Source organism: Carassius gibelio, chromosome A11 (assembly GCF_023724105.1).
Source record: "Carassius gibelio isolate Cgi1373 ecotype wild population from Czech Republic chromosome A11, carGib1.2-hapl.c, whole genome shotgun sequence".
Classification (NCBI taxonomy): domain Eukaryota; kingdom Metazoa; phylum Chordata; class Actinopteri; order Cypriniformes; family Cyprinidae; genus Carassius; species Carassius gibelio.
In genome coordinates this window covers 25,754,982-25,782,804 of record NC_068381.1, presented here as the reverse complement: position 1 = coordinate 25,782,804, position 27,823 = coordinate 25,754,982, and the positions used below count along the sequence as shown (strand labels likewise).

General features: G+C 46.6%; 23 non-coding genes across 23 annotated transcripts; all 23 read left to right on the top strand.

The window, feature by feature from the left end:
• Positions 1 to 986: 986 nt before the first annotated feature.
• trnae-uuc (transfer RNA glutamic acid (anticodon UUC)) lies at positions 987 to 1,058 on the top strand. Its single transcript has one exon. It is a non-coding gene; the product is annotated as a tRNA-Glu (tRNA).
• A 124-nt stretch (positions 1,059 to 1,182) lies between these two features.
• Positions 1,183 to 1,270, top strand: trnay-gua (transfer RNA tyrosine (anticodon GUA)). The gene is given in 2 exon segments: positions 1,183 to 1,219; positions 1,235 to 1,270. It is a non-coding gene; the product is annotated as a tRNA-Tyr (tRNA).
• Positions 1,271 to 3,157: 1,887 nt separating this feature from the next.
• Positions 3,158 to 3,245, top strand: trnay-gua (transfer RNA tyrosine (anticodon GUA)). The gene is given in 2 exon segments: positions 3,158 to 3,194; positions 3,210 to 3,245. It is a non-coding gene; the product is annotated as a tRNA-Tyr (tRNA).
• Positions 3,246 to 3,648: 403 nt separating this feature from the next.
• On the top strand, positions 3,649 to 3,721 carry trnah-aug (transfer RNA histidin (anticodon AUG)). Its single transcript has one exon. It is a non-coding gene; the product is annotated as a tRNA-His (tRNA).
• A 1,411-nt stretch (positions 3,722 to 5,132) lies between these two features.
• Positions 5,133 to 5,220, top strand: trnay-gua (transfer RNA tyrosine (anticodon GUA)). Its single transcript is given in 2 exon segments — positions 5,133 to 5,169; positions 5,185 to 5,220. It is a non-coding gene; the product is annotated as a tRNA-Tyr (tRNA).
• A 1,918-nt stretch (positions 5,221 to 7,138) lies between these two features.
• trnay-gua (transfer RNA tyrosine (anticodon GUA)) lies at positions 7,139 to 7,226 on the top strand. The gene is given in 2 exon segments: positions 7,139 to 7,175; positions 7,191 to 7,226. It is a non-coding gene; the product is annotated as a tRNA-Tyr (tRNA).
• A 404-nt stretch (positions 7,227 to 7,630) lies between these two features.
• Positions 7,631 to 7,703, top strand: trnah-aug (transfer RNA histidin (anticodon AUG)). Its single transcript has one exon. It is a non-coding gene; the product is annotated as a tRNA-His (tRNA).
• A 1,412-nt stretch (positions 7,704 to 9,115) lies between these two features.
• Positions 9,116 to 9,203, top strand: trnay-gua (transfer RNA tyrosine (anticodon GUA)). Its single transcript is given in 2 exon segments — positions 9,116 to 9,152; positions 9,168 to 9,203. It is a non-coding gene; the product is annotated as a tRNA-Tyr (tRNA).
• A 1,643-nt stretch (positions 9,204 to 10,846) lies between these two features.
• Positions 10,847 to 10,918, top strand: trnae-uuc (transfer RNA glutamic acid (anticodon UUC)). Its single transcript has one exon. It is a non-coding gene; the product is annotated as a tRNA-Glu (tRNA).
• A 1,888-nt stretch (positions 10,919 to 12,806) lies between these two features.
• On the top strand, positions 12,807 to 12,878 carry trnae-uuc (transfer RNA glutamic acid (anticodon UUC)). The gene has a single exon. It is a non-coding gene; the product is annotated as a tRNA-Glu (tRNA).
• A 124-nt stretch (positions 12,879 to 13,002) lies between these two features.
• trnay-gua (transfer RNA tyrosine (anticodon GUA)) lies at positions 13,003 to 13,090 on the top strand. The gene is given in 2 exon segments: positions 13,003 to 13,039; positions 13,055 to 13,090. It is a non-coding gene; the product is annotated as a tRNA-Tyr (tRNA).
• A 419-nt stretch (positions 13,091 to 13,509) lies between these two features.
• trnah-aug (transfer RNA histidin (anticodon AUG)) lies at positions 13,510 to 13,582 on the top strand. Its single transcript has one exon. It is a non-coding gene; the product is annotated as a tRNA-His (tRNA).
• A 1,491-nt stretch (positions 13,583 to 15,073) lies between these two features.
• trnay-gua (transfer RNA tyrosine (anticodon GUA)) lies at positions 15,074 to 15,161 on the top strand. The gene is given in 2 exon segments: positions 15,074 to 15,110; positions 15,126 to 15,161. It is a non-coding gene; the product is annotated as a tRNA-Tyr (tRNA).
• Positions 15,162 to 15,564: 403 nt separating this feature from the next.
• Positions 15,565 to 15,637, top strand: trnah-aug (transfer RNA histidin (anticodon AUG)). Its single transcript has one exon. It is a non-coding gene; the product is annotated as a tRNA-His (tRNA).
• Positions 15,638 to 17,047: 1,410 nt separating this feature from the next.
• Positions 17,048 to 17,135, top strand: trnay-gua (transfer RNA tyrosine (anticodon GUA)). Its single transcript is given in 2 exon segments — positions 17,048 to 17,084; positions 17,100 to 17,135. It is a non-coding gene; the product is annotated as a tRNA-Tyr (tRNA).
• A 3,516-nt stretch (positions 17,136 to 20,651) lies between these two features.
• On the top strand, positions 20,652 to 20,723 carry trnae-uuc (transfer RNA glutamic acid (anticodon UUC)). The gene has a single exon. It is a non-coding gene; the product is annotated as a tRNA-Glu (tRNA).
• Positions 20,724 to 20,847: 124 nt separating this feature from the next.
• Positions 20,848 to 20,935, top strand: trnay-gua (transfer RNA tyrosine (anticodon GUA)). Its single transcript is given in 2 exon segments — positions 20,848 to 20,884; positions 20,900 to 20,935. It is a non-coding gene; the product is annotated as a tRNA-Tyr (tRNA).
• A 1,644-nt stretch (positions 20,936 to 22,579) lies between these two features.
• On the top strand, positions 22,580 to 22,651 carry trnae-uuc (transfer RNA glutamic acid (anticodon UUC)). Its single transcript has one exon. It is a non-coding gene; the product is annotated as a tRNA-Glu (tRNA).
• A 203-nt stretch (positions 22,652 to 22,854) lies between these two features.
• trnay-gua (transfer RNA tyrosine (anticodon GUA)) lies at positions 22,855 to 22,942 on the top strand. The gene is given in 2 exon segments: positions 22,855 to 22,891; positions 22,907 to 22,942. It is a non-coding gene; the product is annotated as a tRNA-Tyr (tRNA).
• A 371-nt stretch (positions 22,943 to 23,313) lies between these two features.
• Positions 23,314 to 23,386, top strand: trnar-acg (transfer RNA arginine (anticodon ACG)). The gene has a single exon. It is a non-coding gene; the product is annotated as a tRNA-Arg (tRNA).
• A 1,784-nt stretch (positions 23,387 to 25,170) lies between these two features.
• On the top strand, positions 25,171 to 25,243 carry trnar-acg (transfer RNA arginine (anticodon ACG)). The gene has a single exon. It is a non-coding gene; the product is annotated as a tRNA-Arg (tRNA).
• Positions 25,244 to 26,734: 1,491 nt separating this feature from the next.
• trnay-gua (transfer RNA tyrosine (anticodon GUA)) lies at positions 26,735 to 26,822 on the top strand. Its single transcript is given in 2 exon segments — positions 26,735 to 26,771; positions 26,787 to 26,822. It is a non-coding gene; the product is annotated as a tRNA-Tyr (tRNA).
• Positions 26,823 to 27,209: 387 nt separating this feature from the next.
• Positions 27,210 to 27,282, top strand: trnar-acg (transfer RNA arginine (anticodon ACG)). Its single transcript has one exon. It is a non-coding gene; the product is annotated as a tRNA-Arg (tRNA).
• The last annotated feature ends 541 nt before the right edge of the window (positions 27,283 to 27,823 follow it).

Genomic DNA, 27,823 nt, shown 5'->3' with positions numbered 1-27,823 from the left:
CCGCTTTACTACTTTGAAGGGTGCAATGCCATGTGGTTTTGATGTCACAGGCTTGCCATTTTGAAGCCTTATCACTAATTGCCACCTGGACATTGAGAATAATTTGTAATCTGCATTAAACTGAACGAGCGAATAATCAGCAATTTTGCGGATTAAAAATTGGTCTCACTTTCATTATTAACCTCACAACATGTCAGTTTTGTACCTTGACAGACCGACGATAGGCAGTTTTTCCTCTAGATAACGGTTGCCATGTGTGTTTTCAGATGCATGACACAAGTATTTTCACCTGGACAAGACCTTAATTACCAGTTCGAGGTATAAATTCAGCAATCACAGGATTCTGGCCAAAAAACTGAACCATGTGTGAGTCAACAAACATGTCCCTTGAATGCATGCAACACTATATATTTCAGTAAACCGTCCCTTCGGATGATTCTTGTATTGCCAAATTATTATCACATTGTTACAGTCACACACCAAAAGCAACAGGCCACTACAAAACCCTGCGCCCACACTGGCCACATTTATGGAAAGTGGCCCACAAGCTTGTGGCCAGTTAAAGCTGGCCAGTTCCCATATGGTCTAGCAGTTAGGATTCCTGGTTTTCTCGTACGCAGCCAGGGGTTGACTCCAGTTTTTCCTCTAGATAAAGGTTGCCGTGTGTGTTTTCAAATGGATGACACGAGTATTTTCACTTGGACAAGAGCTTAATTACCAGTTTGAGGAATCAATTCTGCAATCACAGGAATCTGCCCAAATACACTGAACCCCCGGGTTGAGTGAAAAAACAGATTCCCTGAATGCATACAACACTATATAATTCAGAAAACCGTCCTTTTGGATAATTCTTGTTTTGCCAAATTATTATCATATTGTTACAGTCACAGAACTAAAGCAACAGGCCACTACAAGGTCCTGCGCCCACGCTGACCACATGTATGGAAAGTGCCCCAGAAGCCCATGGCCAGTTTAAAGTGTCCAGATCCCATATGGTCTAGCGGTTAGGATTCCTGGTTTTCACCCAGGCGGCCCGGGTTCAACTCCCGGTATGGGAATGCATGCTCCTTTTTGCTTCCCTCCTCAAAAATCCAGCAAATCTTCCTGCACCAGAAGTGACTTTTTGGCCAGCAGTAGAGCTACAGAACCCTGATATGTCGAGGTTCTGACTAGCCCTTAGCCCCTTCGATAGCTCAGCTGGTAGAGCGGAGGACTGTAGGTTGGAGTGTTGGCCATCCTTAGGTCGCTGGTTCAACTCCGGCTCGAAGGAGGTGTTTTTTTCATGTTCCCACCAATGTTTTGGCTTGGAGCTGGCTTTCTCACAGCTGTCAGCAGAGCTTGAATTCGCAGTCCACAATTGGAAGGCAAAAGAGCTTTCCCTGACCGGGAATCGAACCCGGGCCGCGGCGGTGAGAGCGCCGAATCCTAACCACTAGACCACCAGGGAGGGATGGTGGGCTGGAGGGCTGGAGGGCTGGAGGGCTGGTAGTCTGTTCTCCTGATAACAAGGTGAGAATGAGCAGACATCAATGCTTGCCACCGTCACATCGAAAACCAACAAGTCTGTAACAATCGGGGGTCTTTACTTTTGGTGGGCCAGTGGCGCAATGGATAACGCATCTGACTACGGATCAGAAGATTCTAGGTTCGACTCCTGGCTGGCTCGCTCTGTGCATGTTTTTCTCCGGCTTATTTTGTTGTTGTGTTTTTTTTCTCCAAAGTCCAAAAGAAAAGGCAACTCTCTAGGCATTCTTCTATTTTTTCCAAAAAAAGGCACATTCTGCACACCCATTCCGATGTCTAGGGGAGACACGGACATGCTTTGGTATTGCCATTCGTCTCACAAAATGCAGGCTGGTGGGCCAGTTGATTCTAGAATGAACAATTTCATCGCTACTCTGTAACCGCTTTACTACTTTGAAGGGTGCAATGCCATGTGGTTTTGATGTCACAGGCTTGCCATTTTGAAGCCTTATCACTAATTGCCACCTGGACATTGAGAATAATTTGTAATCTGCATTAAACTGAACGAGCGAATAATCAGCATATTAAAAATTGGTCTCACTTTCATTATTAACCTCACAACATGTCAGTTTTGTACCTTGACAGACCGACGATAGGCAGTTTTTCCTCTAGATAACGGTTGCCATGTGTGTTTTCAGATGCATGACACAAGTATTTTCACCTGGACAATACCTTAATTACCAGTTCGAGGTATAAATTCAGCAATCACAGGATTCTGGCCAAAAAACTGAACCATGTGTGAGTCAACAAACATGTCCCTTGAATGCATGCAACACTATATATTTCAGTAAACCGTCCCTTCGGATGATTCTTGTATTGCCAAATTATTATCACATTGTTACAGTCACACACCAAAAGCAACAGGCCACTACAAAACCCTGCGCCCACACTGGCCACATTTATGGAAAGTGGCCCACAAGCTTGTGGCCAGTTAAAGCTGGCCAGTTCCCATATGGTCTAGCAGTTAGGATTCCTGGTTTTCTCGTACGCAGCCAGGGGTTGACTCCAGTTTTTCCTCTAGATAAAGGTTGCCGTGTGTGTTTTCAAATGGATGACACGAGTATTTTCACTTGGACAAGAGCTTAATTACCAGTTTGAGGAATCAATTCTGCAATCACAGGAATCTGCCCAAATACACTGAACCCCCGGGTTGAGTGAAAAAACAGATTCCCTGAATGCATACAACACTATATAATTCAGAAAACCGTCCTTTTGCATAATTCTTGTTTTGCCAAATTATTATCACATTGTTACAGTCACAGAACTAAAGCAACAGGCCACTACAAGGTCCTGCGCCCACGCTGACCACATGTATGGAAAGTGCGCCAGAAGCCCATGGCCAGTTTAAAGTGTCCAAATCCCATATGGTCTAGCGGTTAGGATTCCTGGTTTTCACCCAGGCAGCCCGGGTTCAACTCCCGGTATGGGAATGCATGCTCCTTTTTGCTTCCCTCCTCAAAAATCCAGCAAATCTTCCTGCACCAGAAGTGACTTTTTGGCCAGCAGTAGAGCTACAGAACCCTGATATATTGAGGTTCTGATCCAGCAAATCTTCCTGCACCAGAAGTGACTTTTTGGCCAGCAGTAGAGCTACAGAACCCTGATATGTCGAGGTTCTGACTAGCCCTTAGCCCCTTCGATAGCTCAGCTGGTAGAGCGGAGGACTGTAGGTTGGAGTGTTGGCCATCCTTAGGTCGCTGGTTCAACTCCGGCTCGAAGGAGGTGTTTTTTTCATGTTCCCACCAATGTTTTGGCTTGGAGATGGCTTTCTCACAGCTGTCAGCAGAGCTTGAATTCGCAGTCCACAATTGGAAGGCAAAAGAGCTTTCCCTGACCGGGAATCGAACCCGGGCCGCGGCGGTGAGAGCGCCGAATCCTAACCACTAGACCACCAGGGAGGGATGGTGGGCTGGAGGGCTCGTGGGCTGGAGGGCTCGTGGGCTGGTGGGCAGGAGGGCTGGAGGGCTCGTGGCCTGGTGGGCTGGAGGGCTGGTGGGCTGGTGGGCTGGAGGGCTGGTAGTCTGTTCTCCTGATAACAAGGTGAGAATGAGCAGACATCAATGCTTGCCACCGTCACATCGAAAACCAACAAGTCTGTAACAATCGGGGCTCTTTACTATTGGTGGGCCAGTGGCGCAATGGATAACGCGTCTGACTATGGATCAGAAGATTCTAGGTTCGACTCCTGGCTGGCTCGCTCTGTGCTTGTTTTTCTCCGGCTTATTTTGTTGTTGTGTTTTTTTTCTCCAAAGTCCAAAAGAAAAGGCAACTCTCTAGGCATTCTTCTATTTTTTCCAAAAAAGGCACATTCTGCACACCCATTCCGATGTCTAGGGGAGACACGGACATGCTTTGGTATTGCCATTCGTCTCACAAAATGCAGGCTGGTGGGCCAGTTGATTCTAGAAAGAACAATTTCATCGCTACTCTGTAACCGCTTTACTACTTTGAAGGGTGCAATGCCATGTGGTTTTGATGTCACAGGCTTGCCATTTTGAAGCCTTATCACTAATTGCCACCTGGACATTGAGAATAATTTGTAATCTGCATTAAACTGAACGAGCGAATAATCAGCATATTAAAAATTGGTCTCACTTTCATTATTAACCTCACAACATGTCAGTTTTGAACCTTGACAGACCGACAATAGGCAGTTTTTCCTCTAGATAACGGTTGCCATGTGTGTTTTCAGATGCATGACAAAAGTATTTTCACCTGGACAAGACCTTAATTACCAGTTCGAGGTATAAATTCAGCAATCACAGGATTCTGGCCAAAAAACTGAACCATGTGTGAGTCAACAAACATGTCCCTTGAATGCATGCAACACTATATATTTCAGTAAACCGTCCCTTCGGATGATTCTTGTATTGCCAAATTATTATCACATTGTTACAGTCACACACCAAAAGCAACAGGCCACTACAAAACCCTGCGCCCACACTGGCCACATTTATGGAAAGTGGCCCACAAGCTTGTGGCCAGTTAAAGCTGGCCAGTTCCCATATGGTCTAGCAGTTAGGATTCCTGGTTTTCTTGTACGCAGCCAGGGGTTGACTCCAGTTTTTCCTCTAGATAAAGGTTGCTGTGTGTGTTTTCAAATGGATGACACGAGTATTTTCACTTGGACAAGAGCTTAATTACCAGTTTGAGGAATCAATTCTGCAATCACAGGAATCTGCCCAAATACACTGAACCCCCGGGTTGAGTGAAAAAACAGATTCCCTGAATGCATACAACACTATATAATTCAGAAAACCGTCCTTTTGGATAATTCTTGTTTTGCCAAATTATTATCACATTGTTACAGTCACAGAACTAAAGCAACAGGCCACTACAAGGTCCTGCGCCCACGCTGACCACATGTATGGAAAGTGCGCCAGAAGCCCATGGCCAGTTTAAAGTGTCCAGATCCCATATGGTCTAGCGGTTAGGATTCCTGGTTTTCACCCAGGCGGCCTGGGTTCAACTCCCGGTATGGGAATGCATGCTCCTTTTTGCTTCCCTCCTCAAAAATCCAGCAAATCTTCCTGCACCAGAAGTGACTTTTTGGCCAGCAGTAGAGCTACAGAACCCTGATATGTCGAGGTTCTGACTAGCCCTTAGCCCCTTCGATAGCTCAGCTGGTAGAGCGGAGGACTGTAGGTTGGAGTGTTGGTCATCCTTAGGTCGCTGGTTCAACTCCAGCTCGAAGGAGGTGTTTTTTTCATGTTCCCACCAATGTTTTGGCTTGGAGCTGGCTTTCTCACAGCTGTCAGCAGAGCTTGAATTCGCAGTCCACAATTGGAAGGCAAAAGAGCTTTCCCTGACCTGGAATCGAACACGGGCCGCGGCGGTGAGAGCGCCGAATCCTAACCACTAGACCACCAGGGAGGGATGGTGGGCTGGAGGGCTCGTGGGCTGCTGGGCTGGTGGGCTGGAGGGCTGGAGGGCTGGAGGGCTGGTAGTCTGTTCTCCTGATAACAAGGTGAGAATGAGCAGACATCAATGCTTGCCACCGTCACATCGAAAACCAACAAGTCTGTAACAATCGGGGGTCTTTACTTTTGGTGGGCCAGTGGCGCAATGGATAACGCATCTGACTACGGATCAGAAGATTCTAGGTTCGACTCCTGGCTGGCTCGCTCTGTGCATGTTTTTCTCCGGCTTATTTTGTTGTTGTGTTTTTTTTCTCCAAAGTCCAAAAGAAAAGGCAACTCTCTAGGCATTCTTCTATTTTTTCCAAAAAAGGCACATTCTGCACACCCATTCCGATGTCTAGGGGAGACACGGACATGCTTTGGTATTGCCATTCGTCTCACAAAATGCAGGCTGGTGGGCCAGTTGATTCTAGAATGAACAATTTCATCGCTACTCTGTAACCGCTTTACTACTTTGAAGGGTGCAATGCCATGTGGTTTTGATGTCACAGGCTTGCCATTTTGAAGCCTTATCACTAATTGCCACCTGGACATTGAGAATAATTTGTAATCTGCATTAAACTGAACGAGCGAATAATCAGCATATTAAAAATTGGTCTCACTTTCATTATTAACCTCACAACATGTCAGTTTTGTACCTTGACAGACCGACGATAGGCAGTTTTTCCTCTAGATAACGGTTGCCATGTGTGTTTTCAGATGCATGACACAAGTATTTTCACCTGGACAATACCTTAATTACCAGTTCGAGGTATAAATTCAGCAATCACAGGATTCTGGCCAAAAAACTGAACCATGTGTGAGTCAACAAACATGTCCCTTGAATGCATGCAACACTATATATTTCAGTAAACCGTCCCTTCGGATGATTCTTGTATTGCCAAATTATTATCACATTGTTACAGTCACACACCAAAAGCAACAGGCCACTACAAAACCCTGCGCCCACACTGGCCACATTTATGGAAAGTGGCCCACAAGCTTGTGGCCAGTTAAAGCTGGCCAGTTCCCATATGGTCTAGCAGTTAGGATTCCTGGTTTTCTCGTACGCAGCCAGGGGTTGACTCCAGTTTTTCCTCTAGATAAAGGTTGCCGTGTGTGTTTTCAAATGGATGACACGAGTATTTTCACTTGGACAAGAGCTTAATTACCAGTTTGAGGAATCAATTCTGCAATCACAGGAATCTGCCCAAATACACTGAACCCCCGGGTTGAGTGAAAAAACAGATTCCCTGAATGCATACAACACTATATAATTCAGAAAACCGTCCTTTTGCATAATTCTTGTTTTGCCAAATTATTATCACATTGTTACAGTCACAGAACTAAAGCAACAGGCCACTACAAGGTCCTGCGCCCACGCTGACCACATGTATGGAAAGTGCGCCAGAAGCCCATGGCCAGTTTAAAGTGTCCAAATCCCATATGGTCTAGCGGTTAGGATTCCTGGTTTTCACCCAGGCAGCCCGGGTTCAACTCCCGGTATGGGAATGCATGCTCCTTTTTGCTTCCCTCCTCAAAAATCCAGCAAATCTTCCTGCACCAGAAGTGACTTTTTGGCCAGCAGTAGAGCTACAGAACCCTGATATATTGAGGTTCTGATCCAGCAAATCTTCCTGCACCAGAAGTGACTTTTTGGCCAGCAGTAGAGCTACAGAACCCTGATATGTCGAGGTTCTGACTAGCCCTTAGCCCCTTCGATAGCTCAGCTGGTAGAGCGGAGGACTGTAGGTTGGAGTGTTGGCCATCCTTAGGTCGCTGGTTCAACTCCGGCTCGAAGGAGGTGTTTTTTTCACTGTTCCCACCAATGTTTTGGCTTGGAGATGGCTTTCTCACAGCTGTCAGCAGAGCTTGAATTCGCAGTCCACAATTGGAAGGCAAAAGAGCTTTCCCTGACCGGGAATCGAACCCGGGCCGCGGCGGTGAGAGCGCCGAATCCTAACCACTAGACCACCAGGGAGGGATGGTGGGCTGGAGGGCTCGTGGGCTGGAGGGCTCGTGGGCTGGTGGGCAGGAGGGCTGGAGGGCTCGTGGCCTGGTGGGCTGGAGGGCTGGTGGGCTGGTGGGCTGGAGGGCTGGTAGTCTGTTCTCCTGATAACAAGGTGAGAATGAGCAGACATCAATGCTTGCCACCGTCACATCGAAAACCAACAAGTCTGTAACAATCGGGGCTCTTTACTATTGGTGGGCCAGTGGCGCAATGGATAACGCGTCTGACTATGGATCAGAAGATTCTAGGTTCGACTCCTGGCTGGCTCGCTCTGTGCTTGTTTTTCTCCGGCTTATTTTGTTGTTGTGTTTTTTTTCTCCAAAGTCCAAAAGAAAAGGCAACTCTCTAGGCATTCTTCTATTTTTTCCAAAAAAAGGCACATTCTGCACACCCATTCCGATGTCTAGGGGAGACACGGACATGCTTTGGTATTGCCATTCGTCTCACAAAATGCAGGCTGGTGGGCCAGTTGATTCTAGAAAGAACAATTTCATCGCTACTCTGTAACCGCTTTACTACTTTGAAGGGTGCAATGCCATGTGGTTTTGATGTCACAGGCTTGCCATTTTGAAGCCTTATCACTAATTGCCACCTGGACATTGAGAATAATTTGTAATCTGCATTAAACTGAACGAGCGAATAATCAGCATATTAAAAATTGGTCTCACTTTCATTATTAACCTCACAACATGTCAGTTTTGAACCTTGACAGACCGACAATAGGCAGTTTTTCCTCTAGATAACGGTTGCCATGTGTGTTTTCAGATGCATGACAAAAGTATTTTCACCTGGACAAGACCTTAATTACCAGTTCGAGGTATAAATTCAGCAATCACAGGATTCTGGCCAAAAAACTGAACCATGTGTGAGTCAACAAACATGTCCCTTGAATGCATGCAACACTATATATTTCAGTAAACCGTCCCTTCGGATGATTCTTGTATTGCCAAATTATTATCACATTGTTACAGTCACACACCAAAAGCAACAGGCCACTACAAAACCCTGCGCCCACACTGGCCACATTTATGGAAAGTGGCCCACAAGCTTGTGGCCAGTTAAAGCTGGCCAGTTCCCATATGGTCTAGCAGTTAGGATTCCTGGTTTTCTTGTACGCAGCCAGGGGTTGACTCCAGTTTTTCCTCTAGATAAAGGTTGCTGTGTGTGTTTTCAAATGGATGACACGAGTATTTTCACTTGGACAAGAGCTTAATTACCAGTTTGAGGAATCAATTCTGCAATCACAGGAATCTGCCCAAATACACTGAACCCCCGGGTTGAGTGAAAAAACAGATTCCCTGAATGCATACAACACTATATAATTCAGAAAACCGTCCTTTTGGATAATTCTTGTTTTGCCAAATTATTATCACATTGTTACAGTCACAGAACTAAAGCAACAGGCCACTACAAGGTCCTGCGCCCACGCTGACCACATGTATGGAAAGTGCGCCAGAAGCCCATGGCCAGTTTAAAGTGTCCAGATCCCATATGGTCTAGCGGTTAGGATTCCTGGTTTTCACCCAGGCGGCCTGGGTTCAACTCCCGGTATGGGAATGCATGCTCCTTTTTGCTTCCCTCCTCAAAAATCCAGCAAATCTTCCTGCACCAGAAGTGACTTTTTGGCCAGCAGTAGAGCTACAGAACCCTGATATGTCGAGGTTCTGACTAGCCCTTAGCCCCTTCGATAGCTCAGCTGGTAGAGCGGAGGACTGTAGGTTGGAGTGTTGGTCATCCTTAGGTCGCTGGTTCAACTCCAGCTCGAAGGAGGTGTTTTTTTCATGTTCCCACCAATGTTTTGGCTTGGAGCTGGCTTTCTCACAGCTGTCAGCAGAGCTTGAATTCGCAGTCCACAATTGGAAGGCAAAAGAGCTTTCCCTGACCGGGAATCGAACACGGGCCGCGGCGGTGAGAGCGCCGAATCCTAACCACTAGACCACCAGGGAGGGATGGTGGGCTGGAGGGCTCGTGGGCTGCTGGGCTGGTGGGCTGGAGGGCTGGAGGGCTGGAGGGCTGGTAGTCTGTTCTCCTGATAACAAGGTGAGAATGAGCAGACATCAATGCTTGCCACCGTCACATCGAAAACCAACAAGTCTGTAACAATCGGGGGTCTTTACTTTTGGTGGGCCAGTGGCACAATGGATAACGTATCTGACTACGGATCAGAAGATTCTAGGTTCGACTCCTGGCTGGCTCGCTCTGTGCTTGTTTTTCTCCGGCTTATTTTGTTGTTGTGTTTTTTTCTATAAAGTCCAAAAGAAAAGGCAACTCTCTAGGCATTCTTCTATTTTTTCCAAAAAAAGGCACATTCTGCACACCCATTCCGATGTCTAGGGGAGACACGGACATGCTTTGGTATTGCCATTCGTCTCACAAAATGCAGGCTGGTGGGCCAGTTGATTCTAGAATGAACAATTTCATCGCTACTCTGTAACCGCTTTACTACTTTGAAGGGTGCAATGCCATGTGGTTTTGATGTCACAGGCTTGCCATTTTGAAGCCTTATCACTAATTGCCACCTGGACATTGAGAATAATTTGTAATCTGCATTAAACTGAACGAGCGAATAATCAGCATATTAAAAATTGGTCTCACTTTCATTATTAACCTCACAACATGTCAGTTTTGTACCTTGACAGACCGACGATAGGCAGTTTTTCCTCTAGATAACGGTTGCCATGTGTGTTTTCAGATGCATGACACAAGTATTTTCACCTGGACAAGACCTTAATTACCAGTTCGAGGTATAAATTCAGCAATCACAGGATTCTGGCCAAAAAACTGAACCATGTGTGAGTCAACAAACATGTCCCTTGAATGCATGCAACACTATATATTTCAGTAAACCGTCCCTTCGGATGATTCTTGTATTGCCAAATTATTATCACATTGTTACAGTCACACACCAAAAGCAACAGGCCACTACAAAACCCTGCGCCCACACTGGCCACATTTATGGAAAGTGGCCCACAAGCTTGTGGCCAGTTAAAGCTGGCCAGTTCCCATATGGTCTAGCAGTTAGGATTCCTGGTTTTCTCGTACGCAGCCAGGGGTTGACTCCAGTTTTTCCTCTAGATAAAGGTTGCCGTGTGTGTTTTCAAATGGATGACACGAGTATTTTCACTTGGACAAGAGCTTAATTACCAGTTTGAGGAATCAATTCTGCAATCACAGGAATCTGCCCAAATACACTGAACCCCCGGGTTGAGTGAAAAAACAGATTCCCTGAATGCATACAACACTATATAATTCAGAAAACCGTCCTTTTGCATAATTCTTGTTTTGCCAAATTATTATCACATTGTTACAGTCACAGAACTAAAGCAACAGGCCACTACAAGGTCCTGCGCCCACGCTGACCACATGTATGGAAAGTGCGCCAGAAGCCCATGGCCAGTTTAAAGTGTCCAAATCCCATATGGTCTAGCGGTTAGGATTCCTGGTTTTCACCCAGGCGGCCCGGGTTCAACTCCCGGTATGGGAATGCATGCTCCTTTTTGCTTCCCTCCTCAAAAATCCAGCAAATCTTCCTGCACCAGAAGTGACTTTTTGGCCAGCAGTAGAGCTACAGAACCCTGATATGTCGAGGTTCTGACTAGCCCTTAGCCCCTTCGATAGCTCAGCTGGTAGAGCGGAGGACTGTAGGTTGGAGTGTTGGCCATCCTTAGGTCGCTGGATCAACTCCGGCTCGAAGGAGGTGTTTTTTTCATGTTCCCACCAATGTTTTGGCTTGGAGCTGGCTTTCTCACAGCTGTCAGCAGAGCTTGAATTCGCAGTCCACAATTGGAAGGCAAAAGAGCTTTCCCTGACCGGGAATCGAACCCGGGCCGCGGCTGTGAGAGCGCCGACTCCTAACCACTAGACCACAAGGGAGGGATGGTGGGCTGGAGGGCTCGTGGGCTGGAGGGCTCGTGGGCTGGTGGGCAGGAGGGCTGGAGGGCTCGTGGGCTGGTGGGCTGGTGGGCTGGAGGGCTAGTAGTCTGTTCTCCTGATAACAAGGTGAGAATGAGTAGACATCAATGCTTGCCACCGTCACATCGAAAACCAACAAGTCTGTAACAATCGGGGGTCTTTACTAATGGTGGGCCAGTGGCGCAATGGATAACGTGTCTGACTACGGATCAGAAGATTCTAGGTTCGACTCCTGGCTGGCTCGCTATGTGCTTGTTTTTCTCCGGCTTATTTTGTTGTTGTGTTTTTTTTCTCCAAAGTCAAAAAGAAAAGGCAACTGTCTAGGCATTCTTCTATTTTTTCCAAAAAAAGGCACATTCTGCACACCCATTCCGATGTCTAGGGGAGACACGGACATGCTTTGGTATTGCCATTCATCTCACAAAATGCTGGCTGGTGGGCCAGTTGATTCTAGAATGAACAATTTCATCGCTACTCTGTAACCGCTTTACTACTTTGAAGGGTGCAATGCCATGTGGTTTTGATGTCACAGGCTTGCCATTTTGAAGCCTTATCACTAATTGCCACCTGGACATTGAGAATAATTTGTAATCTGCATTAAACTGAACGAGCGAATAATCAGCATATTAAAAATTGGTCTCACTTTCATTATTAACCTCACAACATGTCAGTTTTGTACCTTGACAGACCGACGATAGGCAGTTTTTCCTCTAGATAACGGTTGCCATGTGTGTTTTCAGATGCATGACACAAGTATTTTCACCTGGACAAGACCTTAATTACCAGTTCGAGGTATAAATTCAGCAATCACAGGATTCTGGCCAAAAAACTGAACCATGTGTGAGTCAACAAACATGTCCCTTGAATGCATGCAACACTATATATTTCAGTAAACCGTCCCTTCGGATGATTCTTGTATTGCCAAATTATTATCACATTGTTACAGTCACACACCAAAAGCAACAGGCCACTACAAAACCCTGCGCCCACACTGGCCACATTTATGGAAAGTGGCCCACAAGCTTGTGGCCAGTTAAAGCTGGCCAGTTCCCATATGGTCTAGCAGTTAGGATTCCTGGTTTTCTCGTACGCAGCCAGGGGTTGACTCCAGTTTTTCCTCTAGATAAAGGTTGCCGTGTGTGTTTTCAAATGGATGACACGAGTCTTTTCACTTGGACAAGAGCTTAATTACCAGTTTGAGGAATCAATTCTGCAATCACAGGAATCTGCCCAAATACACTGAACCCCCGGGTTGAGTGAAAAAACAGATTCCCTGAATGCATACAACACTATATAATTCAGAAAACCGTCCTTTTGGATAATTCTTGTTTTGCCAAATTATTATCATATTGTTACAGTCACAGAACTAAAGCAACAGGCCACTACAAGGTCCTGCGCCCACGCTGACCACATGTATGGAAAGTGCCCCAGAAGCCCATGGCCAGTTTAAAGTGTCCAGATCCCATATGGTCTAGCGGTTAGGATTCCTGGTTTTCACCCAGGCGGCCCGGGTTCAACTCCCGGTATGGGAATGCAGGCTCCTTTTTGCTTCCCTCCTCAAAAATCCAGCAAATCTTCCTGCACCAGAAGTGACTTTTTGGCCAGCAGTAGAGCTACAGAACCCTGATATGTCGAGGTTCTGACTAGCCCTTAGCCCCTTCGATAGCTCAGCTGGTAGAGCGGAGGACTGTAGGTTGGAGTGTTGGCCATCCTTAGGTCGCTGGTTCAACTCCGGCTCGAAGGAGGTGTTTTTTTCATGTTCCCACCAATGTTTTGGCTTGGAGCTGGCTTTCTCACAGCTGTCAGCAGAGCTTGAATTCGCAGTCCACAATTGGAAGGCAAAAGAGCTTTCCCTGACCGGGAATCGAACCCGGGCCGCGGCGGTGAGAGCGCCGAATCCTAACCACTAGACCACCAGGGAGGGATGGTGGGCTGGAGGGCTCGTGGGCTGGAGGGCTCGTGGGCTGGTGGGCAGGAGGGCTGGAGGGCTCGTGGCCTGGTGGGCTGGAGGGCTGGTGGGCTGGTGGGCTGGTGGGCTGGTGGGCTGGAGGGCTGGTAGTCTGTTCTCCTGATAACAAGGTGAGAATGAGCAGACATCAATGCTTGCCACCGTCACATCGAAAACCAACAAGTCTGTAACAATCGGGGCTCTTTACTATTGGTGGGCCAGTGGCGCAATGGATAACGCGTCTGACTATGGATCAGAAGATTCTAGGTTCGACTCCTGGCTGGCTCGCTCTGTGCTTGTTTTTCTCCGGCTTATTTTGTTGTTGTGTTTTTTTTCTATAAAGTCCAAAAGAAAAGGCAACTCTCTAGGCATTCTTCTATTTTTTCCAAAAAAAGGCACATTCTGCACACCCATTCCGATGTCTAGGGGAGACACGGACATGCTTTGGTATTGCCATTCGTCTCACAAAATGCAGGCTGGTGGGCCAGTTGATTCTAGAATGAACAATTTCATCGCTACTCTGTAACCGCTTTACTACTTTGAAGGGTGCAATGCCATGTGGTTTTGATGTCACAGGCTTGCCATTTTGAAGCCTTATCACTAATTGCCACCTGGACATTGAGAATAATTTGTAATCTGCATTAAACTGAACGAGCGAATAATCAGCATATTAAAAATTGGTCTCACTTTCATTATTAACCTCACAACATGTCAGTTTTGTACCTTGACAGACCGACGATAGGCAGTTTTTCCTCTAGATAACGGTTGCCATGTGTGTTTTCAGATGCATGACACAAGTATTTTAACCTGGACAAGACCTTAATTACCAGTTCGAGGTATAAATTCAGCAATCACAGGATTCTGGCCAAAAAACTGAACCATGTGTGAGTCAACAAACATGTCCCTTGAATGCATGCAACACTATATATTTCAGTAAACCGTCCCTTCGGATGATTCTTGTATTGCCAAATTATTATCACATTGTTACAGTCACACACCAAAAGCAACAGGCCACTACAAAACCCTGCGCCCACACTGGCCACATTTATGGAAAGTGGCCCACAAGCTTGTGGCCAGTTAAAGCTGGCCAGTTCCCATATGGTCTAGCAGTTAGGATTCCTGGTTTTCTCGTACGCAGCCAGGGGTTGACTCCAGTTTTTCCTCTAGATAAAGGTTGCCGTGTGTGTTTTCAAATGGATGACACGAGTATTTTCACTTGGACAAGAGCTTAATTACCAGTTTGAGGAATCAATTCTGCAATCACAGGAATCTGCCCAAATACACTGAACCCCCGGGTTGAGTGAAAAAACAGATTCCCTGAATGCATACAACACTATATAATTCAGAAAACCGTCCTTTTGCATAATTCTTGTTTTGCCAAATTATTATCACATTGTTACAGTCACAGAACTAAAGCAACAGGCCACTACAAGGTCCTGCGCCCACGCTGACCACATGTATGGAAAGTGCGCCAGAAGCCCATGGCCAGTTTAAAGTGTCCAAATCCCATATGGTCTAGCGGTTAGGATTCCTGGTTTTCACCCAGGCAGCCCGGGTTCAACTCCCGGTATGGGAATGCATGCTCCTTTTTGCTTCCCTCCTCAAAAATCCAGCAAATCTTCCTGCACCAGAAGTGACTTTTTGGCCAGCAGTAGAGCTACAGAACCCTGATATATTGAGGTTCTGATCCAGCAAATCTTCCTGCACCAGAAGTGACTTTTTGGCCAGCAGTAGAGCTACAGAACCCTGATATGTCGAGGTTCTGACTAGCCCTTAGCCCCTTCGATAGCTCAGCTGGTAGAGCGGAGGACTGTAGGTTGGAGTGTTGGCCATCCTTAGGTCGCTGGTTCAACTCCGGCTCGAAGGAGGTGTTTTTTTCATGTTCCCACCAATGTTTTGGCTTGGAGATGGCTTTCTCACAGCTGTCAGCAGAGCTTGAATTCGCAGTCCACAATTGGAAGGCAAAAGAGCTTTCCCTGACCGGGAATCGAACCCGGGCCGCGGCGGTGAGAGCGCCGAATCCTAACCACTAGACCACCAGGGAGGGATGGTGGGCTGGAGGGCTCGTGGGCTGGAGGGCTCGTGGGCTGGTGGGCAGGAGGGCTGGAGGGCTCGTGGCCTGGTGGGCTGGAGGGCTGGTGGGCTGGTGGGCTGGAGGGCTGGTAGTCTGTTCTCCTGATAACAAGGTGAGAATGAGCAGACATCAATGCTTGCCACCGTCACATCGAAAACCAACAAGTCTGTAACAATCGGGGCTCTTTACTATTGGTGGGCCAGTGGCGCAATGGATAACGCGTCTGACTATGGATCAGAAGATTCTAGGTTCGACTCCTGGCTGGCTCGCTCTGTGCTTGTTTTTCTCCGGCTTATTTTGTTGTTGTGTTTTTTTTCTCCAAAGTCCAAAAGAAAAGGCAACTCTCTAGGCATTCTTCTATTTTTTCCAAAAAAAGGCACATTCTGCACACCCATTCCGATGTCTAGGGGAGACACGGACATGCTTTGGTATTGCCATTCGTCTCACAAAATGCAGGCTGGTGGGCCAGTTGATTCTAGAAAGAACAATTTCATCGCTACTCTGTAACCGCTTTACTACTTTGAAGGGTGCAATGCCATGTGGTTTTGATGTCACAGGCTTGCCATTTTGAAGCCTTATCACTAATTGCCACCTGGACATTGAGAATAATTTGTAATCTGCATTAAACTGAACGAGCGAATAATCAGCATATTAAAAATTGGTCTCACTTTCATTATTAACCTCACAACATGTCAGTTTTGAACCTTGACAGACCGACAATAGGCAGTTTTTCCTCTAGATAACGGTTGCCATGTGTGTTTTCAGATGCATGACAAAAGTATTTTCACCTGGACAAGACCTTAATTACCAGTTCGAGGTATAAATTCAGCAATCACAGGATTCTGGCCAAAAAACTGAACCATGTGTGAGTCAACAAACATGTCCCTTGAATGCATGCAACACTATATATTTCAGTAAACCGTCCCTTCGGATGATTCTTGTATTGCCAAATTATTATCACATTGTTACAGTCACACACCAAAAGCAACAGGCCACTACAAAACCCTGCGCCCACACTGGCCACATTTATGGAAAGTGGCCCACAAGCTTGTGGCCAGTTAAAGCTGGCCAGTTCCCATATGGTCTAGCAGTTAGGATTCCTGGTTTTCTTGTACGCAGCCAGGGGTTGACTCCAGTTTCCTCTAGATAAAGGTTGCTGTGTGTGTTTTCAAATGGATGACACGAGTATTTTCACTTGGACAAGAGCTTAATTACCAGTTTGAGGAATCAATTCTGCAATCACAGGAATCTGCCCAAATACACTGAACCCCCGGGTTGAGTGAAAAAACAGATTCCCTGAATGCATACAACACTATATAATTCAGAAAACCGTCCTTTTGGATAATTCTTGTTTTGCCAAATTATTATCACATTGTTACAGTCACAGAACTAAAGCAACAGGCCACTACAAGGTCCTGCGCCCACGCTGACCACATGTATGGAAAGTGCGCCAGAAGCCCATGGCCAGTTTAAAGTGTCCAGATCCCATATGGTCTAGCGGTTAGGATTCCTGGTTTTCACCCAGGCGGCCTGGGTTCAACTCCCGGTATGGGAATGCATGCTCCTTTTTGCTTCCCTCCTCAAAAATCCAGCAAATCTTCCTGCACCAGAAGTGACTTTTTGGCCAGCAGTAGAGCTACAGAACCCTGATATGTCGAGGTTCTGACTAGCCCTTAGCCCCTTCGATAGCTCAGCTGGTAGAGCGGAGGACTGTAGGTTGGAGTGTTGGTCATCCTTAGGTCGCTGGTTCAACTCCAGCTCGAAGGAGGTGTTTTTTTCATGTTCCCACCAATGTTTTGGCTTGGAGCTGGCTTTCTCACAGCTGTCAGCAGAGCTTGAATTCGCAGTCCACAATTGGAAGGCAAAAGAGCTTTCCCTGACCGGGAATCGAACCCGGGCCGCGGCGGTGAGAGCGCCGAATCCTAACCACTAGACCACCAGGGAGGGATGGTGGGCTGGAGGGCTCGTGGGCTGCTGGGCTGGTGGGCTGGAGGGCTGGAGGGCTGGAGGGCTGGTAGTCTGTTCTCCTGATAACAAGGTGAGAATGAGCAGACATCAATGCTTGCCACCGTCACATCGAAAACCAACAAGTCTGTAACAATCGGGGGTCTTTACTTTTGGTGGGCCAGTGGCACAATGGATAACGTATCTGACTACGGATCAGAAGATTCTAGGTTCGACTCCTGGCTGGCTCGCTCTGTGCTTGTTTTTCTCCGGCTTATTTTGTTGTTGTGTTTTTTTTCTATAAAGTCCAAAAGAAAAGGCAACTCTCTAGGCATTCTTCTATTTTTTCCAAAAAAAGGCACATTCTGCACACCCATTCCGATGTCTAGGGGAGACACGGACATGCTTTGGTATTGCCATTCGTCTCACAAAATGCAGGCTGGTGGGCCAGTTGATTCTAGAATGAACAATTTCATCGCTACTCTGTAACCGCTTTACTACTTTGAAGGGTGCAATGCCATGTGGTTTTGATGTCACAGGCTTGCCATTTTGAAGCCTTATCACTAATTGCCACCTGGACATTGAGAATAATTTGTAATCTGCATTAAACTGAACGAGCGAATAATCAGCATATTAAAAATTGGTCTCACTTTCATTATTAACCTCACAACATGTCAGTTTTGTACCTTGACAGACCGACGATAGGCAGTTTTTCCTCTAGATAACGGTTGCCATGTGTGTTTTCAGATGCATGACACAAGTATTTTCACCTGGACAAGACCTTAATTACCAGTTCGAGGTATAAATTCAGCAATCACAGGATTCTGGCCAAAAAACTGAACCATGTGTGAGTCAACAAACATGTCCCTTGAATGCATGCAACACTATATATTTCAGTAAACCGTCCCTTCGGATGATTCTTGTATTGCCAAATTATTATCACATTGTTACAGTCACACACCAAAAGCAACAGGCCACTACAAAACCCTGCGCCCACACTGGCCACATTTATGGAAAGTGGCCCACAAGCTTGTGGCCAGTTAAAGCTGGCCAGTTCCCATATGGTCTAGCAGTTAGGATTCCTGGTTTTCTTGTAAGCAGCCAGGGGTTGACTCCAGTTTTTCCTCTAGATAAAGGTTGCCGTGTGTGTTTTCAAATGGATGACACGAGTATTTTCACTTGGACAAGAGCTTAATTACCAGTTTGAGGAATCAATTCTGCAATCACAGGAATCTGCCCAAATACACTGAACCCCCGGGTTGAGTGAAAAAACAGATTCCCTGAATGCATACAACACTATATAATTCAGAAAACCGTCCTTTTGGATAATTCTTGTTTTGCCAAATTATTATCACATTGTTACAGTCACAGAACTAAAGCAACAGGCCACTACAAGGTCCTGCGCCCACGCTGACCACATGTATGGAAAGTGCGCCAGAAGCCCATGGCCAGTTTAAAGTGTCCAGATCCCATATGGTCTAGCGGTTAGGATTCCTGGTTTTTTTTTTTTGACTTTTTGGCCAGCAGTAGAGCTACAGAACCCTGATATGTCGAGGTTCTGACTAGCCCTTAGACCCTTCGATAGCTCAGCTGGTAGAGTGGAGGACTGTAGGTTGGAGTGTTGGCCATCCTTAGGTCGCTGGTTCAACTCCGGCTCGAAGGAGGTGTTTTTTTCATGTTCCCACCAATGTTTTGGCTTGGAGCTGGCTTTCTCACAGCTGTCAGCAGAGCTTGAATTCGCAGTCCACAATTGGAAGGCAAAAGAGCTTTCCCTGACCGGGAATCGAACCCGGGCCGCGGCGGTGAGAGCGCCGAATCCTAACCACTAGACCACCAGGGATGGATGGTGGGCTGGAGGGCTGGTGGGCTGGAGGGCTGGTGGGCTGGTGGGCAGGAGGGCTGGAGGGCTCGTGGGCTGGTGGGCTGGTGGGCTGGAGGGCTAGTAGTCTGTTCTCCTGATAACAAGGTGAGAATGAGCAGACATCAATGCTTGCCACCGTCACATCGAAAACCAACAAGTCTGTAACAATCGGGGGTCTTTACTAGTGGTGGGCCAGTGGCGCAATGGATAACGTGTCTGACTACGGATCAGAAGATTCTAGGTTCGACTCCTGGCTGGCTCGCTCTGTGCTTGTTTTTCTCCGGCTTATTTTGTTGTTGTGTTTTTTTTCTCCAAAGTCCAAAACAAAAGGCAACTGTCTAGGCATTCTTCTATTTTTTCCAAAAAAAGGCACATTCTGCACACCCATTCCGATGTCTAGGGGAGACACGGACATGCTTTGGTATTGCCATTCATCTCACAAAATGCTGGCTGGTGGGCCAGTTGATTCTAGAATGAACAATTTCATCGCTACTCTGTAACCGCTTTACTACTTTGAAGGGTGCAATGCCATGTGGTTTTGATGTCACAGGCTTGCCATTTTGAAGCCTTATCACTAATTGCCACCTGGACATTGAGAATAATTTGTAATCTGCATTAAACTGAACGAGCGAATAATCAGCATATTAAAAATTGGTCTCACTTTCATTATTAACCTCACAACATGTCAGTTTTGTACCTTGACAGACCGACGATAGGCAGTTTTTCCTCTAGATAACGGTTGCCATGTGTGTTTTCAGATGCATGACACAAGTATTTTCACCTGGACAAGACCTTAATTACCAGTTCGAGGTATAAATTCAGCAATCACAGGATTCTGGCCAAAAAACTGAACCATGTGTGAGTCAACAAACATGTCCCTTGAATGCATGCAACACTATATATTTCAGTAAACCGTCCCTTCGGATGATTCTTGTATTGCCAAATTATTATCACATTGTTACAGTCACACACCAAAAGCAACAGGCCACTACAAAACCCTGCGCCCACACTGGCCACATTTATGGAAAGTGGCCCACAAGCTTGTGGCCAGTTAAAGCTGGCCAGTTCCCATATGGTCTAGCAGTTAGGATTCCTGGTTTTCTCGTACGCAGCCAGGGGTTGACTCCAGTTTTTCCTCTAGATAAAGGTTGCCGTGTGTGTTTTCAAATGGATGACACGAGTATTTTCACTTGGACAAGAGCTTAATTACCAGTTTGAGGAATCAATTCTGCAATCACAGGAATCTGCCCAAATACACTGAACCCCCGGGTTGAGTGAAAAAACAGATTCCCTGAATGCATACAACACTATATAATTCAGAAAACCGTCCTTTTGGATAATTCTTGTTTTGCCAAATTATTATCATATTGTTACAGTCACAGAACTAAAGCAACAGGCCACTACAAGGTCCTGCGCCCACGCTGACCACATGTATGGAAAGTGCCCCAGAAGCCCATGGCCAGTTTAAAGTGTCCAGATCCCATATGGTCTAGCGGTTAGGATTCCTGGTTTTCACCCAGGCGGCCCGGGTTCAACTCCCGGTATGGGAATGCATGCTCCTTTTTGCTTCCCTCCTCAAAAATCCAGCAAATCTTCCTGCACCAGAAGTGACTTTTTGGCCAGCAGTAGAGCTACAGAACCCTGATATGTCGAGGTTCTGACTAGCCCTTAGCCCCTTCGATAGCTCAGCTGGTAGAGCGGAGGACTGTAGGTTGGAGTGTTGGCCATCCTTAGGTCGCTGGTTCAACTCCGGCTCGAAGGAGGTGTTTTTTTCATGTTCCCACCAATGTTTTGGCTTGGAGCTGGCTTTCTCACAGCTGTCAGCAGAGCTTGAATTCGCAGTCCACAATTGGAAGGCAAAAGAGCTTTCCCTGACCGGGAATCGAACCCGGGCCGCGGCGGTGAGAGCGCCGAATCCTAACCACTAGACCACCAGGGAGGGATGGTGGGCTGGAGGGCTCGTGGGCTGCTGGGCTGGTGGGATGGAGGGCTGGAGGGCTGGAGGGCTGGTAGTCTGTTCTCCTGATAACAAGGTGAGAATGAGCAGACATCAATGCTTGCCACCGTCACATCGAAAACCAACAAGTCTGTAACAATCGGGGGTCTTTACTTTTGGTGGGCCAGTGGCGCAATGGATAACGCATCTGACTACGGATCAGAAGATTCTAGGTTCGACTCCTGGCTGGCTCGCTCTGTGCTTGTTTTTCTCCGGCTTATTTTGTTGTTGTGTTTTTTTTCTCCAAAGTCCAAAAGAAAAGGCAACTCTCTAGGCATTCTTCTATTTTTTCCAAAAAAAGGCACATTCTGCACACCCATTCCGATGTCTAGGGGAGACACGGACATGCTTTGGTATTGCCATTCGTCTCACAAAATGCAGGCTGGTGGGCCAGTTGATTCTAGAATGAACAATTTCATCGCTACTCTGTAACCGCTTTACTACTTTGAAGGGTGCAATGCCATGTGGTTTTGATGTCACAGGCTTGCCATTTTGAAGCCTTATCACTAATTGCCACCTGGACATTGAGAATAATTTGTAATCTGCATTAAACTGAACGAGCGAATAATCAGCATATTAAAAATTGGTCTCACTTTCATTATTAACCTCACAACATGTCAGTTTTGTACCTTGACAGACCGACGATAGGCAGTTTTTCCTCTAGATAACGGTTGCCATGTGTGTTTTCAGATGCATGACACAAGTATTTTCACCTGGACAAGACCTTAATTACCAGTTCGAGGTATAAATTCAGCAATCACAGGATTCTGGCCAAAAAACTGAACCATGTGTGAGTCAACAAACATGTCCCTTGAATGCATGCAACACTATATATTTCAGTAAACCGTCCCTTCGGATGATTCTTGTATTGCCAAATTATTATCACATTGTTACAGTCACACACCAAAAGCAACAGGCCACTACAAAACCCTGCGCCCACACTGGCCACATTTATGGAAAGTGGCCCACAAGCTTGTGGCCAGTTAAAGCTGGCCAGTTCCCATATGGTCTAGCAGTTAGGATTCCTGGTTTTCTCGTACGCAGCCAGGGGTTGACTCCAGTTTTTCCTCTAGATAAAGGTTGCCGTGTGTGTTTTCAAATGGATGACACGAGTATTTTCACTTGGACAAGAGCTTAATTACCAGTTTGAGGAATCAATTCTGCAATCACAGGAATCTGCCCAAATACACTGAACCCCCGGGTTGAGTGAAAAAACAGATTCCCTGAATGCATACAACACTATATAATTCAGAAAACCGTCCTTTTGCATAATTCTTGTTTTGCCAAATTATTATCACATTGTTACAGTCACAGAACTAAAGCAACAGGCCACTACAAGGTCCTGCGCCCACGCTGACCACATGTATGGAAAGTGCGCCAGAAGCCCATGGCCAGTTTAAAGTGTCCAAATCCCATATGGTCTAGCGGTTAGGATTCCTGGTTTTCACCCAGGCGGCCCGGGTTCAACTCCCGGTATGGGAATGCATGCTCCTTTTTGCTTCCCTCCTCAAAAATCCAGCAAATCTTCCTGCACCAGAAGTGACTTTTTGGCCAGCAGTAGAGCTACAGAACCCTGATATATTGAGGTTCTGATCCAGCAAATCTTCCTGCACCAGAAGTGACTTTTTGGCCAGCAGTAGAGCTACAGAACCCTGATATGTCGAGGTTCTGACTAGCCCTTAGCCCCTTCGATAGCTCAGCTGGTAGAGCGGAGGACTGTAGGTTGGAGTGTTGGCCATCCTTAGGTCGCTGGTTCAACTCCGGCTCGAAGGAGGTGTTTTTTTCATGTTCCCACCAATGTTTTGGCTTGGAGATGGCTTTCTCACAGCTGTCAGCAGAGCTTGAATTCGCAGTCCACAATTGGAAGGCAAAAGAGCTTTCCCTGACCGGGAATCGAACCCGGGCCGCGGCGGTGAGAGCGCCGAATCCTAACCACTAGACCACCAGGGAGGGATGGTGGGCTGGAGGGCTCATGGGCTGGTGGGCAGGAGGGCTGGAGGGCTCGTGGGCTGGTGGGCTGGTGGGCTGGAGGGCTGGTAGTCTGTTCTCCTGATAACAAGGTGAGAATGAGCAGACATCAATGCTTGCCACTGTCACATCGAAAACCAACAAGTCTGTAACAATCGGGGGTCTTTACTAATGGTGGGCCAGTGGCGCAATGGATAACGCGTCTGACTACGGATCAGAAGATTCTAGGTTCGACTCCTGGCTGGCTCGCTCTGTGCTTGTTTTTCTCCGGCTTATTTTGTTGTTGTGTTTTTTTTCTCCAAAGTCCAAAAGAAAAGGCAACTCTCTAGGCATTCTTCTATTTTTTCCAAAAAAAGGCACATTCTGCACACCCATTCCGATGTCTAGGGGAGACACGGACATGCTTTGGTATTGCCATTCGTCTCACAAAATGCAGGCTGGTGGGCCAGTTGATTCTAGAATGAACAATTTCATCGCTACTCTGTAACCGCTTTACTACTTTGAAGGGTGCAATGCCATGTGGTTTTGATGTCACAGGCTTGCCATTTTGAAGCCTTATCACTAATTGCCACCTGGACATTGAGAATAATTTGTAATCTGCATTAAACTGAACGAGCGAATAATCAGCATATTAAAAATTGGTCTCACTTTCATTATTAACCTCACAACATGTCAGTTTTGTACCTTGACAGACCGACGATAGGCAGTTTTTCCTCTAGATAACGGTTGCCATGTGTGTTTTCAGATGCATGACACAAGTATTTTCACCTGGACAAGACCTTAATTACCAGTTCGAGGTACAAATTCAGCAATCACAGGATTCTGGCCAAAAAACTGAACCATGTGTGAGTCAACAAACATGTCCCTTGAATGCATGCAACACTATATATTTCAGTAAACCGTCCCTTCGGATGATTCTTGTATTGCCAAATTATTATCACATTGTTACAGTCACACACCAAAAGCAACAGGCCACTACAAAACCCTGCGCCCACACTGGCCACATTTATGGAAAGTGGCCCACAAGCTTGTGGCCAGTTAAAGCTGGCCAGTTCCCATATGGTCTAGCAGTTAGGATTCCTGGTTTTCTCATACGCAGCCAGGGGTTGACTCCAGTTTTTCCTCTAGATAAAGGTTGCCGTGTGTGTTTTCAAATGGATGACACGAGTATTTTCACTTGGACAAGAGCTTAATTACCAGTTTGAGGAATCAATTCTGCAATCACAGGAATCTGCCCAAATACACTGAACCCCCGGGTTGAGTGAAAAAACAGATTCCCTGAATGCATACAACACTATATAATTCAGAAAACCGTCCTTTTGGATAATTCTTGTTTTGCCAAATTATTATCACATTGTTACAGTCACAGAACTAAAGCAACAGGCCACTTCAAGGTCCTGCGCCCACGCTGACCACATGTATGGAAAGTGCGCCAGAAGCCCATGGCCAGTTTAAAGTGTCCAGATCCCATATGGTCTAGCGGTTAGGATTCCTGGTTTTTTTTTTTTTGACTTTTTGGCCAGCAGTAGAGCTACAGAACCCTGATATGTCGAGGTTCTGACTAGCCCTTAGACCCTTAGATAGCTCAGCTGGTAGAGCGGAGGACTGTAGGTTGGAGTGTTGGCCATCCTTAGGTCGCTGGTTCAACTCCGGCTCGAAGGAGGTGTTTTTTTCATGTTCCCACCAATGTTTTGGCTTGGAGCTGGCTTTCTCACAGCTGTCAGCAGAGCTTGAATTCGCAGTCCACAATTGGAAGGCAAAAGAGCTTTCCCTGACCGGGAATCGAACCCGGGCCGCGGCGGTGAGAGCGCCGAATCCTAACCACTAGACCACCAGGGATGGATGGTGGGCTGGAGGGCTGGTGGGCTGGTGGGCAGGAGGGCTGGAGGGCTCGTGGGCTGGTGGGCTGGTGGGCTGGAGGGCTGGTAGTCTGTTCTCCTGATAACAAGGTGAGAATGAGCAGACATCAATGCTTGCCACCGTCACATCGAAAACCAACAAGTCTGTAACAATCGGGGGTCTTTACTAATGGTGGGCCAGTGGCGCAATGGATAACGCGTCTGACTACGGATCAGAAGATTCTAGGTTCGACTCCTGGCTGGCTCGCTCTGTGCTTGTTTTTCTCCGGCTTATTTTGTTGTTGTGTTTTTTTTCTCCAAAGTCCAAAAGAAAAGGCAACTCTCTAGGCATTCTTCTATTTTTTCCAAAAAAAGGCACATTCTGCACACCCATTCCGATGTCTAGGGGAGACACGGACATGCTTTGGTATTGCCATTCATCTCACAAAATGCTGGCTGGTGGGCCAGTTGATTCTAGAATGAACAATTTCATCGCTACTCTGTAACCGCTTTACTACTTTGAAGGGTGCAATGCCATGTGGTTTTGATGTCACAGGCTTGCCATTTTGAAGCCTTATCACTAATTGCCACCTGGACATTGAGAATAATTTGTAATCTGCATTAAACTGAACGAGCGAATAATCAGCATATTAAAAATTGGTCTCACTTTCATTATTAACCTCACAACATGTCAGTTTTGTACCTTGACAGACCGACGATAGGCAGTTTTTCCTCTAGATAACGGTTGCCATGTGTGTTTTCAGATGCATGACACAAGTATTTTCACCTGGACAAGACCTTAATTACCAGTTCGAGGTATAAATTCAGCAATCACAGGATTCTGGCCAAAAAACTGAACCATGTGTGAGTCAACAAACATGTCCCTTGAATGCATGCAACACTATATATTTCAGTAAACCGTCCCTTCGGATGATTCTTGTATTGCCAAATTATTATCACATTGTTACAGGCACACACCAAAAGCAACAGGCCACTACAAAACCCTGCGCCCACACTGGCCACATTTATGGAAAGTGGCCCACAAGCTTGTGGCCAGTTAAAGCTGGCCAGTTCCCATATGGTCTAGCAGTTAGGATTCCTGGTTTTCTCGTACGCAGCCAGGGGTTGACTCCAGTTTTTCCTCTAGATAAAGGTTGCCGTGTGTGTTTTCAAATGGATGACACGAGTATTTTCACTTGGACAAGAGCTTAATTACCAGTTTGAGGAATCAATTCTGCAATCACAGGAATCTGCCCAAATACACTGAACCCCCGGGTTGAGTGAAAAAACAGATTCCCTGAATGCATACAACACTATATAATTCAGAAAACCGTCATTTTGGATAATTCTTGTTTTGCCAAATTATTATCACATTGTTACAGTCACAGAACTAAAGCAACAGGCCACTACAAGGTCCTGCACCCACGCTGACCACATGTATGGAAAGTGCGCCAGAAGCCCATGGCCAGTTTAAAGTGTCCAAATCCCATATGGTCTAGCGGTTAGGATTCCTGGTTTTCACCCAGGCGGCCCGGGTTCAACTCCCGGTATAGGAATGCATGCTCCTTTTTGCTTCCCTCCTCAAAAATCCAGCAAATCTTCCTGCACCAGAAGTGACTTTTTGGCCAGCAGTAGAGCTACAGAACCCTGATATGTCGAGGTTCTGATCCAGCAAATCTTCCTGCACCAGAAGTGACTTTTTGGCCAGCAGTAGAGCTACAGAACCCTGATATGTCGAGGTTCTGACTAGCCCTTAGCCCCTTCGATAGCTCAGCTGGTAGAGCGGAGGACTGTAGGTTGGAGTGTTGGCCATCCTTAGGTCGCTGGTTCAACTCCGGCTCGAAGGAGGTGTTTTTTTCATGTTCCCACCAATGTTTTGGCTTGGAGATGGCTTTCTCACAGCTGTCAGCAGAGCTTGAATTCGCAGTCCACAATTGGAAGGCAAAAGAGCTTTCCCTGACCGGGAATCGAACCCGGGCCGCGGCGGTGAGAGCGCCGAATCCTAACCACTAGACCACCAGGGAGGGATGGTGGGCTGGAGGGCTCGTGGGCTGGAGGGCTCGTGGGCTGGTGGGCAGGAGGGCTGGAGGGCTCGTGGGCTGGTGGGCTGGTGGGCTGGAGGGCTGGTAGTCTGTTCTCCTGATAAGAAGGTGAGAATGAGCAGACATCAATGCTTGCCACTGTCACATCGAAAACCAACAAGTCTGTAACAATCGGGGGTCTTTACTAATGGTGGGCCAGTGGCGCAATGGATAACGCGTCTGACTACGGATCAGAAGATTCTAGGTTCGACTCCTGGCTGGCTCGCTCTGTGCTTGTTTTTCTCCGGCTTATTTTGTTGTTGTGTTTTTTTTCTCCAAAGTCCAAAACAAAAGGCAACTCTCTAGGCATTCTTCTATTTTTTCCAAAAAAAGGCACATTCTGCACACCCATTCCGATGTCTAGGGGAGACACGGACATGCTTTGGTATTGCCATTCGTCTCACAAAATGCAGGCTGGTGGGCCAGTTGATTCTAGAATGAACAATTTCATCGCTACTCTGTAACCGCTTTACTACTTTGAAGGGTGCAATGCCATGTGGTTTTGATGTCACAGGCTTGCCATTTTGAAGCCTTATCACTAATTGCCACCTGGACATTGAGAATAATTTGTAATCTGCATTAAACTGAACGAGCGAATAATCAGCATATTAAAAATTGGTCTCACTTTCATTATTAACCTCACAACATGTCAGTTTTGTACCTTGACAGACCGACGATAGGCAGTTTTTCCTCTAGATAACGGTTGCCATGTGTGTTTTCAGATGCATGACACAAGTATTTTCACCTGGACAAGACCTTAATTACCA